The sequence below is a fragment of the Camelus ferus genome, chromosome 7, assembly GCF_009834535.1.
Source record: "Camelus ferus isolate YT-003-E chromosome 7, BCGSAC_Cfer_1.0, whole genome shotgun sequence".
Classification (NCBI taxonomy): domain Eukaryota; kingdom Metazoa; phylum Chordata; class Mammalia; order Artiodactyla; family Camelidae; genus Camelus; species Camelus ferus.
In genome coordinates this window covers 57086241-57105412 of record NC_045702.1, presented here as the reverse complement: position 1 = coordinate 57105412, position 19172 = coordinate 57086241, and the positions used below count along the sequence as shown (strand labels likewise).

Here is a 19172-nt window from a genome sequence, read left to right as displayed (position 1 = left end):
TTTTGGGAAACAGTAATCCTTGCCTCTCTCTTCCTGCATCATTAATTTTTCTATCAAAATGATTATTCACATTAGTCATAAACAGTAACAATTACAACAGTCCTCTTAAGCCTGTGCTTTTCCTTTCACTTGATACTCTACTACAGTACTGCCCATAATTGAGAAGGTCCTCTTAACAATTTATCTGTGTTTGGAATAGTCAATTCCTTTGTTCTTATTCCCTCTTAAACCTGTGTGTATCTGCTGTCCTCGCCAAGCAGTCAAGGAAATTACTGTCAAGATCACAATGACTCACATTGTAAAATGGAATGCTTAATTCTCAGTTTGCCTCTTACTTGACCTAATCAGTTACATTTGACAGAACTGATGATTCCTTTGCCCTTGAAACCATTCCTGCTCTTGGATTTCCATCTCCTTTTGGTCTTTCTTTTATCTTGTCATCCTTTTCTCAGATTCTTTTGCTTAGTCTTCCTTATCTGTTCAACCCTTAGATGTTGGAGAGGGCAAAGCTCAATCATTGAACTTCTTTTGTTATAGCAAAGCCTCTATTTATTTTAGATGCAGGGCTTTAAAATACCAGTGTATTAGCAAAATCAAATCAGGACACAGAAACCACATTGCAATTTGAGCAGTCAAAGTTTAATATAAATAATAATTATACATAACACAGGATTGCTTACTATGGGGAAAAGCAAACTAAAGAATACAGGAAGGCAAATATAAGGAGTAGCCATCTAGGTATCTGAGGCTGACAGAGCACCCAAGATAGAAACAATATGGAAAGGGACTTCTTTCTCCCAGGGATAAGATCCAGATTTTATTCGAGAATGTGTGGCCATGGTCAAATAGTTAGGGAGAGGTGTTGCGTGTTTCTTACTGCCTCACTGCAGAAACCTGATAAGAGGAGCACATTCCCAGGAATAAAAGCCCCTCCTCCACCAGGGACCCTTCAGAACCTTCCAGAAGGAAGTGTTTCCAGGTACCAGCTGGCAAGGGACAAGTATGCTAGTGTTACAAGTATGATAAACAAAGGTGGAGATGAAGCTGAAAGGTGATATTTTTGATAACTGATACAACTATCTCTTAAGTTTTTGAGTGATATACATAAATGCACATATGTTTATACATTTAAGTAATAAATATAAAGCTCCTTATGGATACCTATATAATTTTCCATATTCTGTATTTATATGTGATATATCTCTATATATCTACCTATTTATAAAATAAATAAATGTGCATTTATATATCTCTGCACTCTTCCTAAGCTCTAGGCTACTATATCCAATTACCTGCTTGACATCTTCACTTGAATGTCTAATTGAAATCTCAAAGGTAACATGTTTGAAACAGAACTTTGGATTTTTCCTTTAAACTTTTTTTATCTAAAGCCTTCCCTATCTTATTAAATGACAAATTTAATTTGTCTATCTTCCCAATTACTGAGCTCAAGAACTTCAGAATCATCCTTAAAAACTTCATTTCTCACTTTTAAAATCCAATCTTTAACATATCCTATTGACTCTACATTTAAAAAATTTCTGACATTTAACCACGTCTTACCATAATCAACATTGCTACCATCATGGACATTGCAAGCATCATCTTCTGCCCACTTATTTCAGTGGTATCCTAGCTTATTTTTCTGCTTCTGTCCTTGCTTCTCTAACATCTTAGAGAACAACTATTTTGTGTATCTTTAATAATTTAAAAAATAGGACTGTGTTGTAGGTACAAATATATCACGTTCATTGTATTAATTGTAGTAGGTGGTTAAATACAGTTGTCATATAAAGTATGTATAAAGACCATAATATTTCATATATTATATAATAAATATTAAATTGTAAATTTATCGTAATTCTGTTCATCTTGTAGAATAACTTTTTTAGGATAATTTAGGTGCCACAGATCTTTTTCAGTGCCACAAAAATTAGAACCATTATTCCTTTTCCCTCATGAGATGTTTTTTTCAGAAAGCTAAGGAATTCAAGTCATTCCACTAACCACACAGCACAATTAATTCCAGCACACACAAAAATAGTCAATGATGATGTTATATTTTCCACTTTGAGTAATTTTAAGAAGTAAGACCTAAAGCCACATTTATCTCTATCTTCTAACTTTTGAGGTGACTCCATAGTGTGGTTGTGTCTGTTTACTAGTAGCAACTGCAAGGAATCCATAGTTAAATTACTCTCTCAGCTTTTACTGAACCTGTACAATAGGAACATTTCACACATCATTGGAAAGCCAAGGAAACCGTTTCCAGATTATCATCATAAACTCTGAAGGACTGCTCACAGGATTGCTTGCTTAACATTAATGTTACCTTCTTTGAGGGCTTCACTGACCAGCTTATTATCAAGCTTACTGAAACATACTTGATCAGCCACCCTTCTGGGTTGGCGTAACACTGTCTATAGTCCTCTATTGACACTTCATATTTTGCAATAATTATAGCATAATCTCTTACAGGTACACAGAAATTCTCATTAAATATGTATGAAAATTTGTTTCTAAGTTTTGTTTCTGTATTGTCATGTGTCTTCTTGAAACACTTTAAAATGTTCAAATTTACATAATTTTCAGTATTATACAACAAAATTAAGGAGCCAGCTTTCTTTCTTTGTAGATTTGATCTTTTGTATTACACCCAACATGGTGTAAAAGTGAGAGTAAGATTAATCTAAACAGTGACTATATGTCTTGTACACCTTTGTTATACATGTTTTATAAAAACAAGTGCTTGATGTTAAAACATTAGTAAATTTTCAGCTAATGTGACTAAAAACAAACCATTATCAATATTTACATATATTCATTGATTATAAATTTGCTTTTTATAAATTTTCATGTGTTTTCTTCACCGAATAAAGTGTCTGGTCTGATTCAGCTCTACAACTTTATGACCTGTCATAATGACTGATATGGAAGTGACAGTTAAATGTTAATTTAATTCATTCAAAAATAATTTATTTGGAGTTTTGGTTTAAGAAATGGAGAAGTGGCTTTTTATCTGACTATCCTATCTAGAGATAACAATTATAATCTCTGTAAAAATATTAAAATGTATATTTGAAGATATTGAAAAGTAACTCAAGCAAGCAGAAATGAGGACATCTAATTCTCAAAGTAAGAAAACAGCATTGGGTGAGATATATGTTTATATGTCTCAAGAAGAAAGCTTCTATTCTCAAAGTATGGAGTCCAGGACTGTAAAAGGAGCTATTAAGAGAGAAAACTAGGAAAGGGAAGGATTCACAAAGGAGGATCCAAAACTTCTGTAATATACTCTACTTAAATCCTATACATATCTAGAAGGGAATCTAAAAGTCCAAGGGAAAACAACAGCTGAATAGTTGAGCATGAAATTGAACATCTTCCCATTGCAGTGTGAATTTGCCCATATATGAGATATTTGGTAATAAATACTATGAGTTTTATACTGAAACTTTAAAATGACCACATTTTAGGATTTGTGACTAAATTTCAGGATGAAAAGTTGTATTTCAGAATAAAACCAAAACCAAGACACCCTTTCTAAAAAAGTATAAAGGCAAGACAAGCCATCAATTGGACAGATTGCTGGAAGGAAAATCTATCCACTTCAGAGAAAGATAAGAATCCAAAGCTCCTATAATGCTTCATTTACGATGTCTGACATACCAAAATAACTTGAAACAAACCATTGTTTCATGCAAAAATGGTGGGAGTGACTCAAGGTCAAGGGAAAAAGTAGTCAATAGAATCTGACCACAAGATGCCTCAAACGTTGGAACTAACATACAAGAATTTCAAACTACACACACACACACACACACACACACACATATACATACATGAAATAGCGTATATATAATAAAACTATACTAAAGAATTTAAAGGACGTAATAGTCATCCTGAGTAAATACATGGAATAGAAACTGTAAACATGGAAATTCTAAAGCTAAAAACTATGATTTCTTTCTTTTTGGAGAAAAAAATTACAGAGCAATTTAAACAGAATATTAAAAGATATTGAAAAGAAATCTAAAATGTTTCAGTTAACCCAAAGGCAATCAGGAGAGGAGAAATGAAGAAACAAGAACCAAGTGGTATAAGTGGAAGAAATAAAACAAATGGTAAACCTAAACATAACCACATTAATAATTATATGAAGTATCAAGGGATTAAATACTTTAATTAAAAGGCATAGCTTGAAGTTGGCAAACAATGTCCCTTGGACTGGTCATCTGTTTCGGTAAATAAAATTTTATTGGAACATTATTACACCCATTAACTTACATATTGTCTATGACTAATTTTGTGCTAGCAGAACTATTTGTAACATGTGACTCTTAAAAAGAAAATCTAAAATGTTAGAGACTTGTGGCCTTTTAAGAGGATGCTTGCCAACCATGGAGTAGTTAAAATGCTATTTGGCTGTTTCTTAAAAGTTTGAACATGCACCTACCTTATGGATCTGAATCATTTATTCAAGAGCAATAAAAACATATAGTCACAAAAGATTTGTATACAAATGTTTGTTGCAGTGTTATTCACAATAGTTTCAAACTGTAAATGCATCAAATATCCATTAAGTAGAGAATGGAGAAGCAGATTATGTTATATTCACGTAATGAAATACTACTCACTCAGGAAAACAATGATACAACCACTAGGTGAATCTCAGAAACATCATATTGATTAAGAGAAGCCAGAGGGGAAAAAGTACATACTGAGTACATTTATATAAAGTTTAAACATATGTAAGATTAATATATGTTTAATAGAACAGTGGCTATTTATTTGTGATTGGGGATTGATTAGAACAGAGCACAAGCAAGTTTTCTGTGATGACCAGAATATTGTGTATTTTGCTTGGGTTGTTCTCGCAGTGTATACACATCAAAACTCAGAGTTCTGTAATCAAGATCTATCCATTTGAGCTTAAGTGAATTTTTCTTAATTAAAAAAATAGAAAAACAAAAATAGAAAAGCATTAGAAAAATACTTTAAACCTAGAATTCTAAATACATTACTTTTGACCATTCAGTAGTTTTTTGGTACAATAAAATGTTAATTTTATTTTGAATACTGGTTTAAAAAAATGACAAATTGTCCTTCAGCAGATGACCTAAATTGTTCTTTTCTTGGAAAGTATTTTGCTATTATTAGTCTTATTCACTGACTTTGTAATACATAAAGTGGATACATTACCACTTGTCTGTTCGCCTGTTGCATTGAGTCTAGCTTGCTTTGTTTTGTTTTTCAATATACACAAACTATGACTCTTTCAGGGATATACTTTGATTTCATTAACAAGTGCATATTTGATCTTTGTCTCTAAATTTCTCTAATGTCCTTGGAAATTTTTTTAAAATTTTGAACATTTTTGAATAAACTGTAGAATGCTATTCTATAATAGAATGCTATTATAGAATTTAATGATATCTGTAATAACAAGTTACTAATAAGACATAAAATTACAGTGATGTACCAAGAAAAACATTTATTATTATAATTATTACTGAGGGTTGAGGAATAATTTGAATGAAAACAGTAAAGTGGAAAAATCTCACTGTATCTGTGAGTGAGAGAAAAAGATCAAATATTTGGATATTTGTCTTAAGGTAATCTTGTATCAAGGACTTCCAGAAAGCTAGGGTTGGCAAAACTGCTAAATAAAATGAAGAGCAATGCCATAAAAGAGGATTTTGTGAAACTCTTGGATTATGTTAAAAAAAAAAAAAAACTCATATTAAAACTCACTATTTCTATTCAATTTAAACTATATCTTAGTTCTCTTTCTACCAGAAGTAATGACTTTGAGTTACTGTGTGTGTGAGAGTTGGGAATATGCAAACACATTTATCTGTCTACTTTGCTATAACTTTGTACTGTTCATCAAATTCTAAGTCGAGTTCTACTATAAACACATCAGGAGAGAAGTAGGGCTAGCAGGCGGTAGAATGTGGACCTGGTATGTTCCTTACATAACTGGCTCTGTGTATACATTTGCTGTTCTCTTTTACGATTACGTGCAGCTCTACACTATAAAAAGAAAAGCAACCTACTGTTTAAAATACATTTAGGGAGCTATGAAGGTCACAATTGAAGTGTGAATTTATTTTAGTTGATTTGAGTTTCAGTTCTAAATGCTTTTACTTTACTGTGTAAAATCTGTCTCTCTTGCTGTTTTGAAAATTGAACTGTACAGAGAAAGGTCTCATTTAATTCAATATTACTTTACTTTTATATATAGTCTTCCTTTAAAATCATGTTCCAAAAGGCTGAGTTAAATAACGCTCTTTAAAGCGAAAATTAAAAAGTAAAGTTAGGGAGAGAAAAAGCAAGTGTCCACCAAAATGGTGAAACACTAAGATGGATAATTTTAATGTCATTGTCCACAAAGACACATCTTTGGAGGCATCTTCCTTATTGTTGAGCCAGCACAGGAAGAATTGTAGCTAAAGTACCTGCAGTATTGTTATATAGTTTCTTCTGTCTTTACCCCCAAAACTTTCAGGCCCCTTCTTCAGAAGTACCATATTTAGTAAATAAAAATATATAATACCAAGTTAAATTTGAATTTCAGATACACAGTAGATGCTTTGTTTTATCTAAGTATATGCCATGCAATATTTGAGGCATACTTATCCTTAAAAATATATCCACTTAATTTACCCTGATGTCCTATATTTTATTGGCATCCTATTTTTTCTCACACTGGAATACTCAGGAGAAAACAAGGTGGTGGTATTTTATGATGATCAATGGCTAGAAGAGAGATCAATGTAAAATCTTGCTGAAGACTCAGTTTGTTAAATATAACTCATATCAATACAGTTTGGCAAAGGGACAATGAGTGTATATTAGAGGGCAGGGATGGCTTTACATTGTAGAACTTCTCTACATGACTATTTCTAGAGCCAGGTTGCGATGACACTCGCTCATATTTGTCTTTTAACTGTCAAAATTCTGGGTACTTCCAAGATCCATAGCTCCTTGGTACTGGTTTGACTCTGATTATACAGACACTTGCTTCTGTTCTGCAGATCCAAACTACTTACCCAACCACAAGCTCCAGTTCCCAGGACCTTTAATCACCATAAAACCCTATCTGGTTACTCTTTGATGAAACACAGTAACATCATCATCAACAACAATAGTGCTTTTCTCTGTAAGTCTACTTTTTCAGATTTTTTTTAAATAAAAAGAATTTCATTGCCAATATGTTTCACTGTATTTTTTAAAAAACTATTCTCTTTAGTCACTTATCAGACTAAAACTGATGATAAGTTATCATAGTTTTTCAGGCTGATGATACTTTCCATTTTCATATGTAGTGATTAATTCAATAGAGAATATACTTCCCTTAACAAGTAGGCTTATCATCCAGGACAGATTTATCCATCCTATTAGGGGATTAATGGTACTGTGAATATATCAGGAACTCAAAATGCAGACCTTTCTCTAGAATATTTTATCTACTCTTGATAAACCCTACTTAATTCTACCATACCCCACACACTTTATTTACCTTACCACAGAATTTAATCTCAAAGTATACTACAACATTTTATCTTGTGAACTTATTTACCATTGAGAAGGATCAAAACAATATGTATGGTAATGACATTTAGAAACTGATATTTCCTAAAACCTAGAGTTAGCTCACTGCTATGGAGAAGAAAACCTCTGAACCCCACTGAATATAATTAATACAATCAGAAGCTTTATAATTAAAAATAAAAGAATGAACACATGTGTAATCATCCTTAATATTGGTATCTGGCAAGCAAGCTTTTCAGGATTCATTAAAGAGTTTCACTGATACTCTGTAATAGGATGTGAATAATAGGATTAATATAGCTATGGGCAGTGTTAGGTCAGCTGGCAATAGATCAATCCAAAAAGCACAGCATATTAAAAGGATTATAGATTAGCAATTAGATGGATTCACAAACAAGGAGTAATAGTTCCTTGAGCATCTCTAAAGGTTAACAGAGATAGAATGTCAGTTTTTTTCAGTTTATAATCCAGCAGTGTCTGAAGATGAAAGAAGAGATAGGATTTAGGCTATAAGTACAATTGACCTAATCAAACCAAACCATCCTTTAGTATCAGCATCTGGACTTCAGAGGGAAGAGATCTTGGTATAAGGTGAAAGGAGCATTTGTGATATAATAATGAAATAGTTTGAAGGACAAAGGTTTAGGTGTTAGAATTCTGGGAGACATGTCATAATCAGTTATTCAGATCTTATATTCAGCATTAAGCTTCCAAGCATTTGTGAGATCCCATGGTATGTGTAAGTGAATTCTCAATTTCTGTGGGTGAAAATCAGTGCTGTGCATTACGACTACCCTGTTCTATTGGAATTTGGGCTTGACACATACTTTCAATTTATGAATAATATATAGCTATCTGAGTGTCTGCTTTGTTTTCTACTAAGATATTTCCAGCTGATGGTGTTATGCTGCTTTTGATTATATCTTATACAGAGAAAGCCTTTTGTAAGAACCTGCTCATATTTAGGATTTGATTTTTTTTTTTAACAATTTAAAAATTGATGTGTAAGGAATTTGCACCAAGGAGCTATTGTAACTAAACTGTTTCCAGGGAAACAGTTTTTTTGAATGCCCTTATAAAATGATACAAAATTACTACCGTTTAGCAGTGTAGGGTATAGGTATATATAGTATTTATTTGCTTTAACAATCTATATAAAAGCCTGGGTTATATGCCTGCTGTATCACGCAAAGAAAGTATGTGGAATGGGATTCATATCTCTAGTGGGTTAACCCCATTATTCTGCTCTTCACCTCCCGTGAAGTGTTTGCCTTTCTTGATTAGGCAGTTTGGCACTGAAAAGAGAAAAGTTTAGTGTTTAACAGCCAGGTGTATATAGTGGTGCTTTCTTCATGTGTAAGCTTCTCCATGGCCTTCTGAACTCTGCTCATCAATTTCAATTGGAATTGAGCTCACAAATTTCCATGCGCAGTTTGACTCACATATTCAGGTACTTAGTTCTTATGTCTGGTTTACTGCATATAATTGGTAAAGGAATGCAGCCTATGAGTAAGTCAGTCAGGACGATATAAAAACTTACAGTCTTGGTGTCCTATTTCAAGTTTATTCACCAATTACTATGTTGCATCAACTTTTGTCAAAATTGGCACATTTTGTCTTGATTTTCAGTGATGCTAACACAAACTTGTTAGGTATTTATTTGAGCATCTAAATTATTTGATAATTATCTGCTTATTTTGAAAGAATAGATTACCAGACTTAATGTGGAGTTTTGGTATGAAGATTTTTACTAAGAAGATGCTTGGTTTTTTAAAAGATAGTAGAGTGACTCTGGGCTTATTTGACTGAAAATGTTCAGAACTCATTGCCATACACATCCTGTGGGATATGTGCCATCCAGGGACTTTTCTGATACTTTATTCTTCATAAACATTAAAGTGGGGCTCTATAATGCTATAATGCCTGGAAATAATAAGTAAGGGAATAAATGAATGAATAAACAAAAAACAAATACCAATTAGGAGTTTGGAATTAACATACACACACTACTATATATATAATAATAAACAGGGACCTACTATATAGCACAGGGAACTACATTCAATATCTTGTAATAACCTGTGATGGAAAAGAATCAGAAAAAGTACATTTGTATATGTATAACTGAATCACTTTTCTGTACACCTGAAAACTAATGCAGCACTGTAAATCAAGTATAGTTCAATTTTAAAAAGACCCCAATAGAAATTTACAATTATTTGTTATAATATCACTCAAATGGGTGTTTTAAAATTTGGAAACTATTATGGAGATGGGGTAGCTTACATAGTAGGCATATTGGCAGATATAGAATATATATTTTGGGTCCCATAAGACACCTAAAGGCTCAGACAGTCATGCTTCAGGGCAGCTGGGATTGAAGGAGAAAGTTGTCTGTGTGATTGTTGGTAGGAAGGGCAAGACCAGATATGGACAGTCCCCAAAACTGGAAGTCAGATGTTCAAATGTCAGGAATGGGTTTGCTATTAAGCTGCTTTTCATCTAGGCAAATACTTTTTATGTATAAAATATCACATAAGGTAATTTGGTATATATTTATGCTACAGGATTGGGCTTATCATTAAAAACTTTATTCTTTACAGAATGTGAAAATAATCTTTTTTTGATTTCTGGAAATATTTAGGATAACTTTCTCAATTACTTTGTTAAGTTGTTGATCTTTTCAGATGTACTTTCCCTGGCTTAATTTTCTGTTAATTTTTTATATAAATGACACTGATTTCATGGAGATTTTCAGGTTTAATTAGAATATAACTACACTTAATATACTTTGGTGATTTTTAAAACAATTTATATTTATTATTTTCTTTTTTTTAACAATTTATAATTTTACTAGTTATTTATAACTTACATGATTTCATTTTATTTCATATTTTTAAAAATTGATATTAAGTTTATGATTTACCTATTAGAATGCATACACTTAACATTTAGATTTTTTGCTCAGTACTACATAAAATATAGATACTGAATTTCAATTATTATATTTCTATTTGATTTCATATTTTATTTTAGTTTTTATCTTTGAATTATTTTTGTTTAGGGTAGTCTTAGAAGTACTAGTAGTTGGTTTTATGTTCGCATTCCAAAACTAATGTCTGATTTTATTGTATTATGGTGGGAGAATATAGACTACATAATTATATAATTTGATTATTAAGATTTTCTTTAATAGGGTGAAAACTGTTAACAATAAGAGGTTAATTATTTCTGCCTCTCAAATTTAACATATCAGTTTTATTATCAATTTAGAAATGCTGTAAAGGTAGTTGCTATCCTAAATCAAAGAGCATATTATAAAAGGAAATCAGGGAATTGAGGGAAAAACATATGATAAAATGGACCAAAATTTCCACTTATCTAATAGGACTGGAGTGTCATAAAATACTTCTCAGAGGAAAAGCTTTATAATTAAGTTACACAGGTGCTGACTGAGTTGATTCAGTCAGCACCAGGAACAGGGAAAGTATATGTCTGGCAATGGGAAAGCGTGAAAAAGGGCACTCAGGAGAGAGAGCATCTAGGAGAGGAAGGGTCTAGTTTGACCCCAGGTTTCTGGATTGGCTGACTAAGTGGATGATATACTTTATCAAGGTGCAAAAAGAGGCAGATTTAGAGAATGAAGATGTCAAGTCTAGTATTAGCTGTCTAACCATGCAGTCATATCATTATTTGTACTTTTCAAAGCAGTTTTAATATATCTGAAAGATGCCAGTTTATCCTTAAAACAGTGCAAGAAATAAGGCAGTTAATACCTCCATTTTACAGATGGAGAAGATTAATTGAAGTGATTTGCTGAAGGTCACATAACAACTCTAGAGTGGACTCAGGAATCAAATTCTGGTTTCCAATTTACAAATCCAACAATTTTTATGTTCTACAAGAGATCCCCATTGTAACTGTTTAACATTATCTTATGCACATGGGCTTATATGATTTTGAAATGAAGTAGATGCTTATTCATGTCCTTTGATATATATTCAAATGTGTATATCTATCATCGGAGAGAAAAAAGTTGACTTCCTGGCATAGTGGAAACTAATGATATAACTTCTTTTTATAGATATCTAATATTAAAAATTCCTCATTTTTAACTTCAAGGGAGACTGCAAATGATAGACAAAATAAAAGTAAAGTTCTTACACCATGACACTAGTTCTAGAAAAGTTATTTCTAAAGGCAAGAATTTAGCTTAACTGGTAAAATGAAAACCATTCCTTTCATTACAAATAGCTTAAATCTGTAGTCTTGTAACCCCCCCAGCCATGAACTTCAAAGCTCTCCCGGAGCAGTCCTGGAACAGGTTTCTTATTTCCCATTTGAACTTCTTAATCGATCTTTTCCACTACCTACTATTCATGCTTTGGAAGCAGAAGGAAATACGAATCTGACTTTTAGCTGAATCAGACAAACAAAAGCTAGGAGCTGGAGTGAAATCTGCCATTCTTCCCAGCTCTTTTTACACTAACTCTGTAAAACTTTGAGCTCTAACTTCTTTATAATAAATCAGATTGAATTTGTCATTTGCAGTTGCTAAGAAGTTTGTACTTTAAAAAGTGGATGTATTTGTGTAAATACAGTAGCAGTTTAATAAGGAACACAAGAAAATGGGTAGTGGGAAGACACACTGAATGTATTAACTCCACTTTATCTTGACTGTATATGTATTATTTCAAAAACATACATATTTGTGATGGAGCCCAACTTATCGCAATGGTTTGTGTTTATTTAATTCCATGAGGAGCAATACCTAAGATTTAGGATTGTAAAGAGGGCAGAAATAACTTGAGATATGAGACAGAGTGTATTTTAAAAAACCTGAGTGGCTTTGAACAGAAATTAATGTGTCACAATTCTGGAGTCTCAAAAGTTCAAAATCATGGTGTCGTCATGGCCTTGATCTCTCTGAAGCCTCTAAGCAGGTATTCGTTGCAGGCCTTTCTCCTAGCGTCTGGTAGCTCCCTGACACTATCGGACACCTGTGGCAGCACAACTCCTATCTTCACATGGCATTTCTGTGTGTGTGTATTTGTGTGTATGTGTGTCTGTTTCCAAATTTCCCCTTTTTAGAAGGATATCAGTCATACGGGGTTAAGAACCCACTGTACTCCAGTATGACCTCATATCAACAAATATATCTGCAGTGACCCTATTACCAGATAAAGATATATCCTGAGGTACTAGAGGTATTGAATTTGGGGGAGATGACACTTTTCAACTCATATAGCAGAAAGCAATTTGCAAATATGTCAAAATTTTAAATGCACATAGCCATTAAGTCTATAGATGAGCTCATACATGTGGAAATGCAGCAAACATAAGAAATTAATTGCAGCATTGACTATAATAGTAAAAAACTGGAAACACTAATGGATGACTGAAGAATAAAGAAGATATATATATATATATATACATACATACACATAGGGATATTACTGAGTTATACTGTTAAAAGAATCAAGCAAGGTGTACAACAGTTTTATGACATCTTACCATTTGTATGAAGATGTGTTTGTGTATGTATACACACACAAGCTTACGAAAGCATATCTACAATATTTTGCAGCTTCTCTTATGAAAAGGTGGCATCTATTCCCCCTCCCTTCAATCTGGGCTGACTTTGTGACTAACTTTGACCAACAGCATGCAGCTGAATTCCAAGCCTAGGGTTCAGAAGTCTTTGTATATTCTGCTCTTGCCCTCTTGGCTTCCTAAGACCACCATATGAAGAAGTCAGGCTTAGCTCTTCTAGGATGAGAGACCATGTAGAAACAAAGGCCCAGCTGGACCACCAGCATCAATTGCCAGAAATGGAAGTGAGGCCATTTCCGACTTTTCAGCCCCATTTAAGTTCCTGATGATTGTGACCTTTTGAGTGAGCCCAGACAACATACACAGAAAACCACCAAGGTGATGCCAGCCCAGCCCAAATTACTAAAGAACAGAATCATGAGTAAAGAAAATGGTTGTTATTTTAAGCCACTAATTTTGGGGTGTTGTACAGTGTAGCAGTAGTTAACTGATGCACACAAATGTGTAGATGGGTTCATATGTGTGCATCTGTGCACAAACACATACACATGTACATGTTTGTAAATAAATAGAATATTTCTGGATGTAGATGCAGGAAAGGTATAACAATGGCTGCCTCCAGAAAAGAGAAAAGGATGTTTAGGAAACGAAGGAAGGAAGGGAGACCAATCATATTATTTGTTTTATTGTGTGTACTCTGAATCTTTCAAATTTTGTGTCATGTGCACATATTATCTATTCACAAATTAAATAAAAACTCAGTACTCTACTAAGATATCAAGCAATATATATTGGCAGCTTATTCTTAATGAATATGAATATTCATATATTCATCCACATACAAATGTGGTACATACCACATTTAAGAAAAAAGGAACAGACCGAGGGAATACTGGAGAGGGAATACTGTAGAATAGCTTTGCTGGAGAAATAAGTTTCTGAAGTCTTTTAATCCTAAAATCTCACAGAACCTTATCAGAAAGTGAGTCAGCAGTGAGGCTTGTTAATGAGGACGCAAGCAGTTTCAGCAGAATACTCAGTGATATTCTGAGGATGGACTGAAAAATCAAAGTGGATGACAAATGTTAAAACATCTAATACCATCTTTTAACAGTCTCAGTCAAAAAAAAAAAAAACAAAAATAAAAGCAAAAAAATACAAAATAATATAAACCAAACCTTTACTTTGTAATTTAATATTGCTATATTATTAGAATAATACACATGTACTTAGCATAGAGTGAACAATTCCACACAAAAATACAAAGATTACATGTGTGTATGTGTGTGCGCCTGCCAGACTGTTCTATTTATCAAACTATTAATTAGGCAGAATGTCTGTATCACAGATTTTCATTGTGAAATGTTGCCTAATGGGAGTAGGAAAAAAATAGAAAACACCAGCATTGGAAAAAGTTCAAATGGCTGGTGATTAGTGGAATGGGGGTAAGAGAATAATTCCAAGTGCAGGCAAGTAGTGAAATACATCTATATAATTCAGCTAATTAGGTAAGTTCTATTCAAAATGACAAAAATGAATATTAAAGTTTTTTTTCTCCAAAATCTTCGTTACAGGGGAAAAGTAAGTTTTATTATATGTCATATACACACTTGATTTTGCTAGGAAAAGAGCAAATTGTTCCCTAAGAATAAGATGTTCCCAGGAAGGCATGCTTTATTATTTGAAGTTCTGTGCTTTTAACAGTCACAGATCTATAAATTGGGCTGATCATTGAAAAACATGATTTTAATAAATGGCAAGAATTACGTTGTTGCAGTAATTCTTTGTGTTAAAACATCACAAAAATGGAAATTACAGAGGAGAACATAATGAATTAAGAAGTAATGAAACTGTAATTTACTGTTTTAAATACCTATTATGTGTCAGGTATTTTATACTTATTATCGAATCTTTAAAACTATCATCCCTCCAGTTGCTTTGATTCTTGCCTTTCCTGATCTCAGTAATTATGGATATATTTGCCTCAAGAATATTTCACAAACTTAACCCTTTCTCTCCATTTCTACTACTTTGACCCCCTTCTAGGCCACCAAATTTACCACACCTTTCTCTTGTTTCTTTGTATTTTGTCCTACTATTGATTCTCCATGTCATTGCAAGTTGATCTCAAATCACAGCTAGTTGAAACTCTTTAACAACTAACCATGGCCCTTAGAATAAAATACGAACTGCTTACTCTGGGATGTACATTTCTGCATCATTTGGCCCTGCCTAACCCTCTTACGTCATTTCAGTTCACTCTCAATGGCTGAGCTACAGTTACCGCTGTAGTCTCACATTGCCCTATAATGCCTGCTCCAAACTGAGCCTTTGTAACTGTTCTCTATTTGGCTTGTAAAGATACTTAAGCTACACTTTGCATTTTTAGCTCCTGAACTCTGTAAATCAGCCCATAATTGATGATTCTTCCTTGAGGATATTATTTAAAGTAAATAGTGTCCTATCCCTTCATCATTCTCAGTCAGCAGTAGTAGGTAATGTCCACAGCACTTTTTATGATATACACTTATTTTTTTCAGTATCTATACTCAATTATCATTAAATTTTAAGCTCAAAATAAAAACATTTTCAAACAAAAACAAAGAGTTTATCTTGAGAAAAAGACTCAAAATACACTTAAAAAGAGTGAATCAAGAATACAGGAGTGGACTAAAAGCAAAAGTAAAGCTACTATATTTCTGTAGTAATGATCAGTTACATTTATAGTATTGAAAAATAACTGAAAGGGGTGCAAATGTTCAGCTGTAGGATGAACAAGATCTGAGTATCTAATGTAAAACATTGTGAATATAGTTGATAATATTGAATTCTATAGTTTTTATTGAAGTATAGTTGATTACCATGTTATGTAAGTTACAGGTGTACAGTATAGTGATTCACAAATTTTAGAGGTTATATTCCATTTACAGTTATTATAAAATATTGACTATATTCGTGTGTCATATCCTTGTAGCTTACTTTATATATAATGGTTTATACCTCTTAACTCCCTCCCCCTTTACAGCCCCTCCTCCTTTCCTCTCCACACCGGTAACCACTAGTCTGTTCCCTATATCAGTGAGTCTGCTTCTTTTTTGTTATATTCACTACTTTGTTGTATTTTTTAGGTTCCACACATCAGTGATACACAGTACTTGTCTTTCCCTGTCTGACTTACATCACTTATCATAGTATTCTCCAAGTCCATTCATTTTCCTGAAAATGGCAAAATTTCATTCTTTTCTATGGCTGAGTAGTAGTCCATTATATATGTATGTGTGTACCACATCTTCTTTATCCATTCATCTGTTGATGGACACATAGGTTGCTTCCACATTTTGGCAGTTGTTGATAATTTTGATATAAATATTGGGGTGCATGTATCTTTTTGAATTAGTGTTTCTGTTTTTCCTATATATATACACCCAGGAGTGGAATTGCTGGTCATATATTAGTTCTATTTTTTTTTTTTTTATATTTCTCCATACTGTTTTCCACAGTAGCTGTACCAATTTACATTCCCATCAACAGTGTACCCTTTTTCCCACATTGTCACCAACATTTGTTGTGTTCTTTTTGATGGTAGCCATTCTGAGAGGTATGAGGTTATAATCTTACTGTGGTTTTGATTTGCATTTCCCTGATGACTAACAATGTTGAGCATCTTTTCATGTACCTGTTGGCCATCTGCATTTCCTCTTAGGAAAGATATCCCATCACTTCTGTGGCCCATTTTTTAATTGGATTGTTTTTATGATGTTGAGTTGTATGAGCTGTTTATATATGTTGGACACTAACCTTTTATTGGTCATAACACTTGCAAATAGCTTTTGTTATTCAGTAGGTTGTCTTTTCATTTTGTCAGTGGTTTCCTTTGCTGTGCAAAAGGTTTTAAGCTTAATTAGGTCCCATTTGTTTATTTTTGCTTTTATTTCTTTTGCCTTAGGAGACAAATCCAAAAAAATATTACTGCAATTTATGTCAAGGAATGTTCGGCCTATGTTTTCTTCTAGGAGTTTTATTTTATTGGGTCTTATATTTAGGTTTTTAATGCATCTTGAGTTTATTTTTGTATATGGTTTTGGCGAATATTCTAATTTCATTATTTTATATATAGCTGTCCAGTTTTCCCAGCACCACTTATTGAAGAGACTGTTTTCTCCATTGTATATTCTTGCCTCCTTTGTCATAGATTAATTGACCATAAGTGCATGAGTTTGTTTCTGGGCTGTGTCTTTTGTTCCATTGATCTATGTCCCTGTTTTTGTGTCAGTACCATGCTGTTTTGATTACTGTAGCTTTGTACTATAGTCTGAAGTCAGCGTGTTTCCTCTAGCTTTGTTCTTCTTTCTCAAGATTTTTTGGGGGGGGCCTATTTGGGGTCTTTGTGATTATGTACAAATTTCAAAATTATTTGTTGTAGATCTGTGTAAAATGCCAGTGATATTTTCACAGGGACTGCATTGAATCTGTATATTGTCTTGAATAGTATGGTCATTTTAACAATATTAATTCTTCCAATCCAAGAACACAGTATACTTTCCTTCTGTTTGTGTCATCAATATCTTTCGTATGTGTCTTGTAGTATTCCAAGTACAAGTCTTTTATTTCCTTAAGTAAGGTTATTCCTAAATATGTTTTTCTTTTTGATGCACATTGTATTCTATAATTGAAATTTCTTAAGAATAGACTTAAATGTTCTCACCAAAAAATAAACAAATATGTGAGGCGATGTATGTGTTAATTACCTAGATGGGTGGAATCTTTTCACAATGTGTACATATAGCAGATTACCATGATACACACTTAAAATATCTTATTTATTTGTCAACTATATCTTAAGCCTGAAAGTTAATAAGAAGGAATGGCCTCTACATTTTTGTCAGTTTCTTTGAAAACCCAGATGGACTGGGCAATTTCCCAGGAAAATATAACTCAGTAAATAATATAAATCTAAATAGAACTTTTATAGTTACATAAGTTAAATTAATATCTAAAATACCTCCTTTCAAAAAACTCCAAATCAGAAATTCTTATTTTCAAACATGAAAACACACACACACACACAATGCCTATCATATAGAAAACTGTCAGAATAATAGGGAAAAACCTCCCCCGGTTTCTTTCACTGGATTACTAGTACTTTGACAGGAAAACATTGCAAGAACTTGTTAGATTCTAAAATTACAGCTTAGCTTTATGAAAAAACACAGTTGGAAAATTCCTAAATAAATTTCTAACAAATTGAAAGTGTATATAAAAATAAGATAACTTAACCAAATTGAGCATATTCCACAAATTAACAGGTGAGCCAATATCTGAAAAATCTATTGATGCAAGCCACTATGTTAATAGTTAAATAATAAATCCCAGTAATAATTTTAAAAGATAAACAAAAGACAATTAATGAAACTTAACACTTATTTATAAAAAAAATTAAGCCAACTCTGAATAGAAGAGCATACTTTTAACTGATAAAGTGTTTTTAATTATAGGCAATTAATCATGATTTTTAGAAGCATTTCAACAAAGTCAGAAACAGGACAAGGATGCCTGTTGTCACTCTTTCCATTCAGTGTTGTACCAAAGGTAGTAGTGAAACCACCTAAAGGAAAATATGTGAGGGAGAGCGAAATGGAGGAGAGAAGGGATAAGATTGTTGACTGTTAAGGACATTATAAAGTCTACTTAAAAAATCCAAAAGAATCTAGACAGATAATTAGAATAAGATAATAGTTTTTTCAAGGTATGTGTAGAATATCAATGAAAGAAAAATTAAAATAGCTTTTGAAGTCTGTATACAATAACCTGAAAAATATTCATGGATGAGAAGGCTCAATTTTATGAAGTGTCCAGTTCTTCTCAATTTATGACAAATTTTCATCATAATTCCTATGAAAACCCAGTATGGTTTTCATATGGAACATGATGAGCTGAATCTAAAAGTTCATAGACAGTGGTAAATGTCTAAGAAGAACCTAGATGATAAAGAAACTAGGAAATAAGAATGGAAGAGGAGCATTGTGATGATACACCCATCTAGGTGTCAAGACATATACTCA

The 19172-nt window shown here is 32.7% G+C and overlaps 1 pseudogene; it reads left to right on the top strand.

Annotated features, from left to right (window-relative positions):
* Positions 1–827: 827 nt before the first annotated feature.
* The window catches only part of LOC116664750, a 65584-nt pseudogene continuing 47239 nt past the window's right edge, over positions 828–19172 (top strand).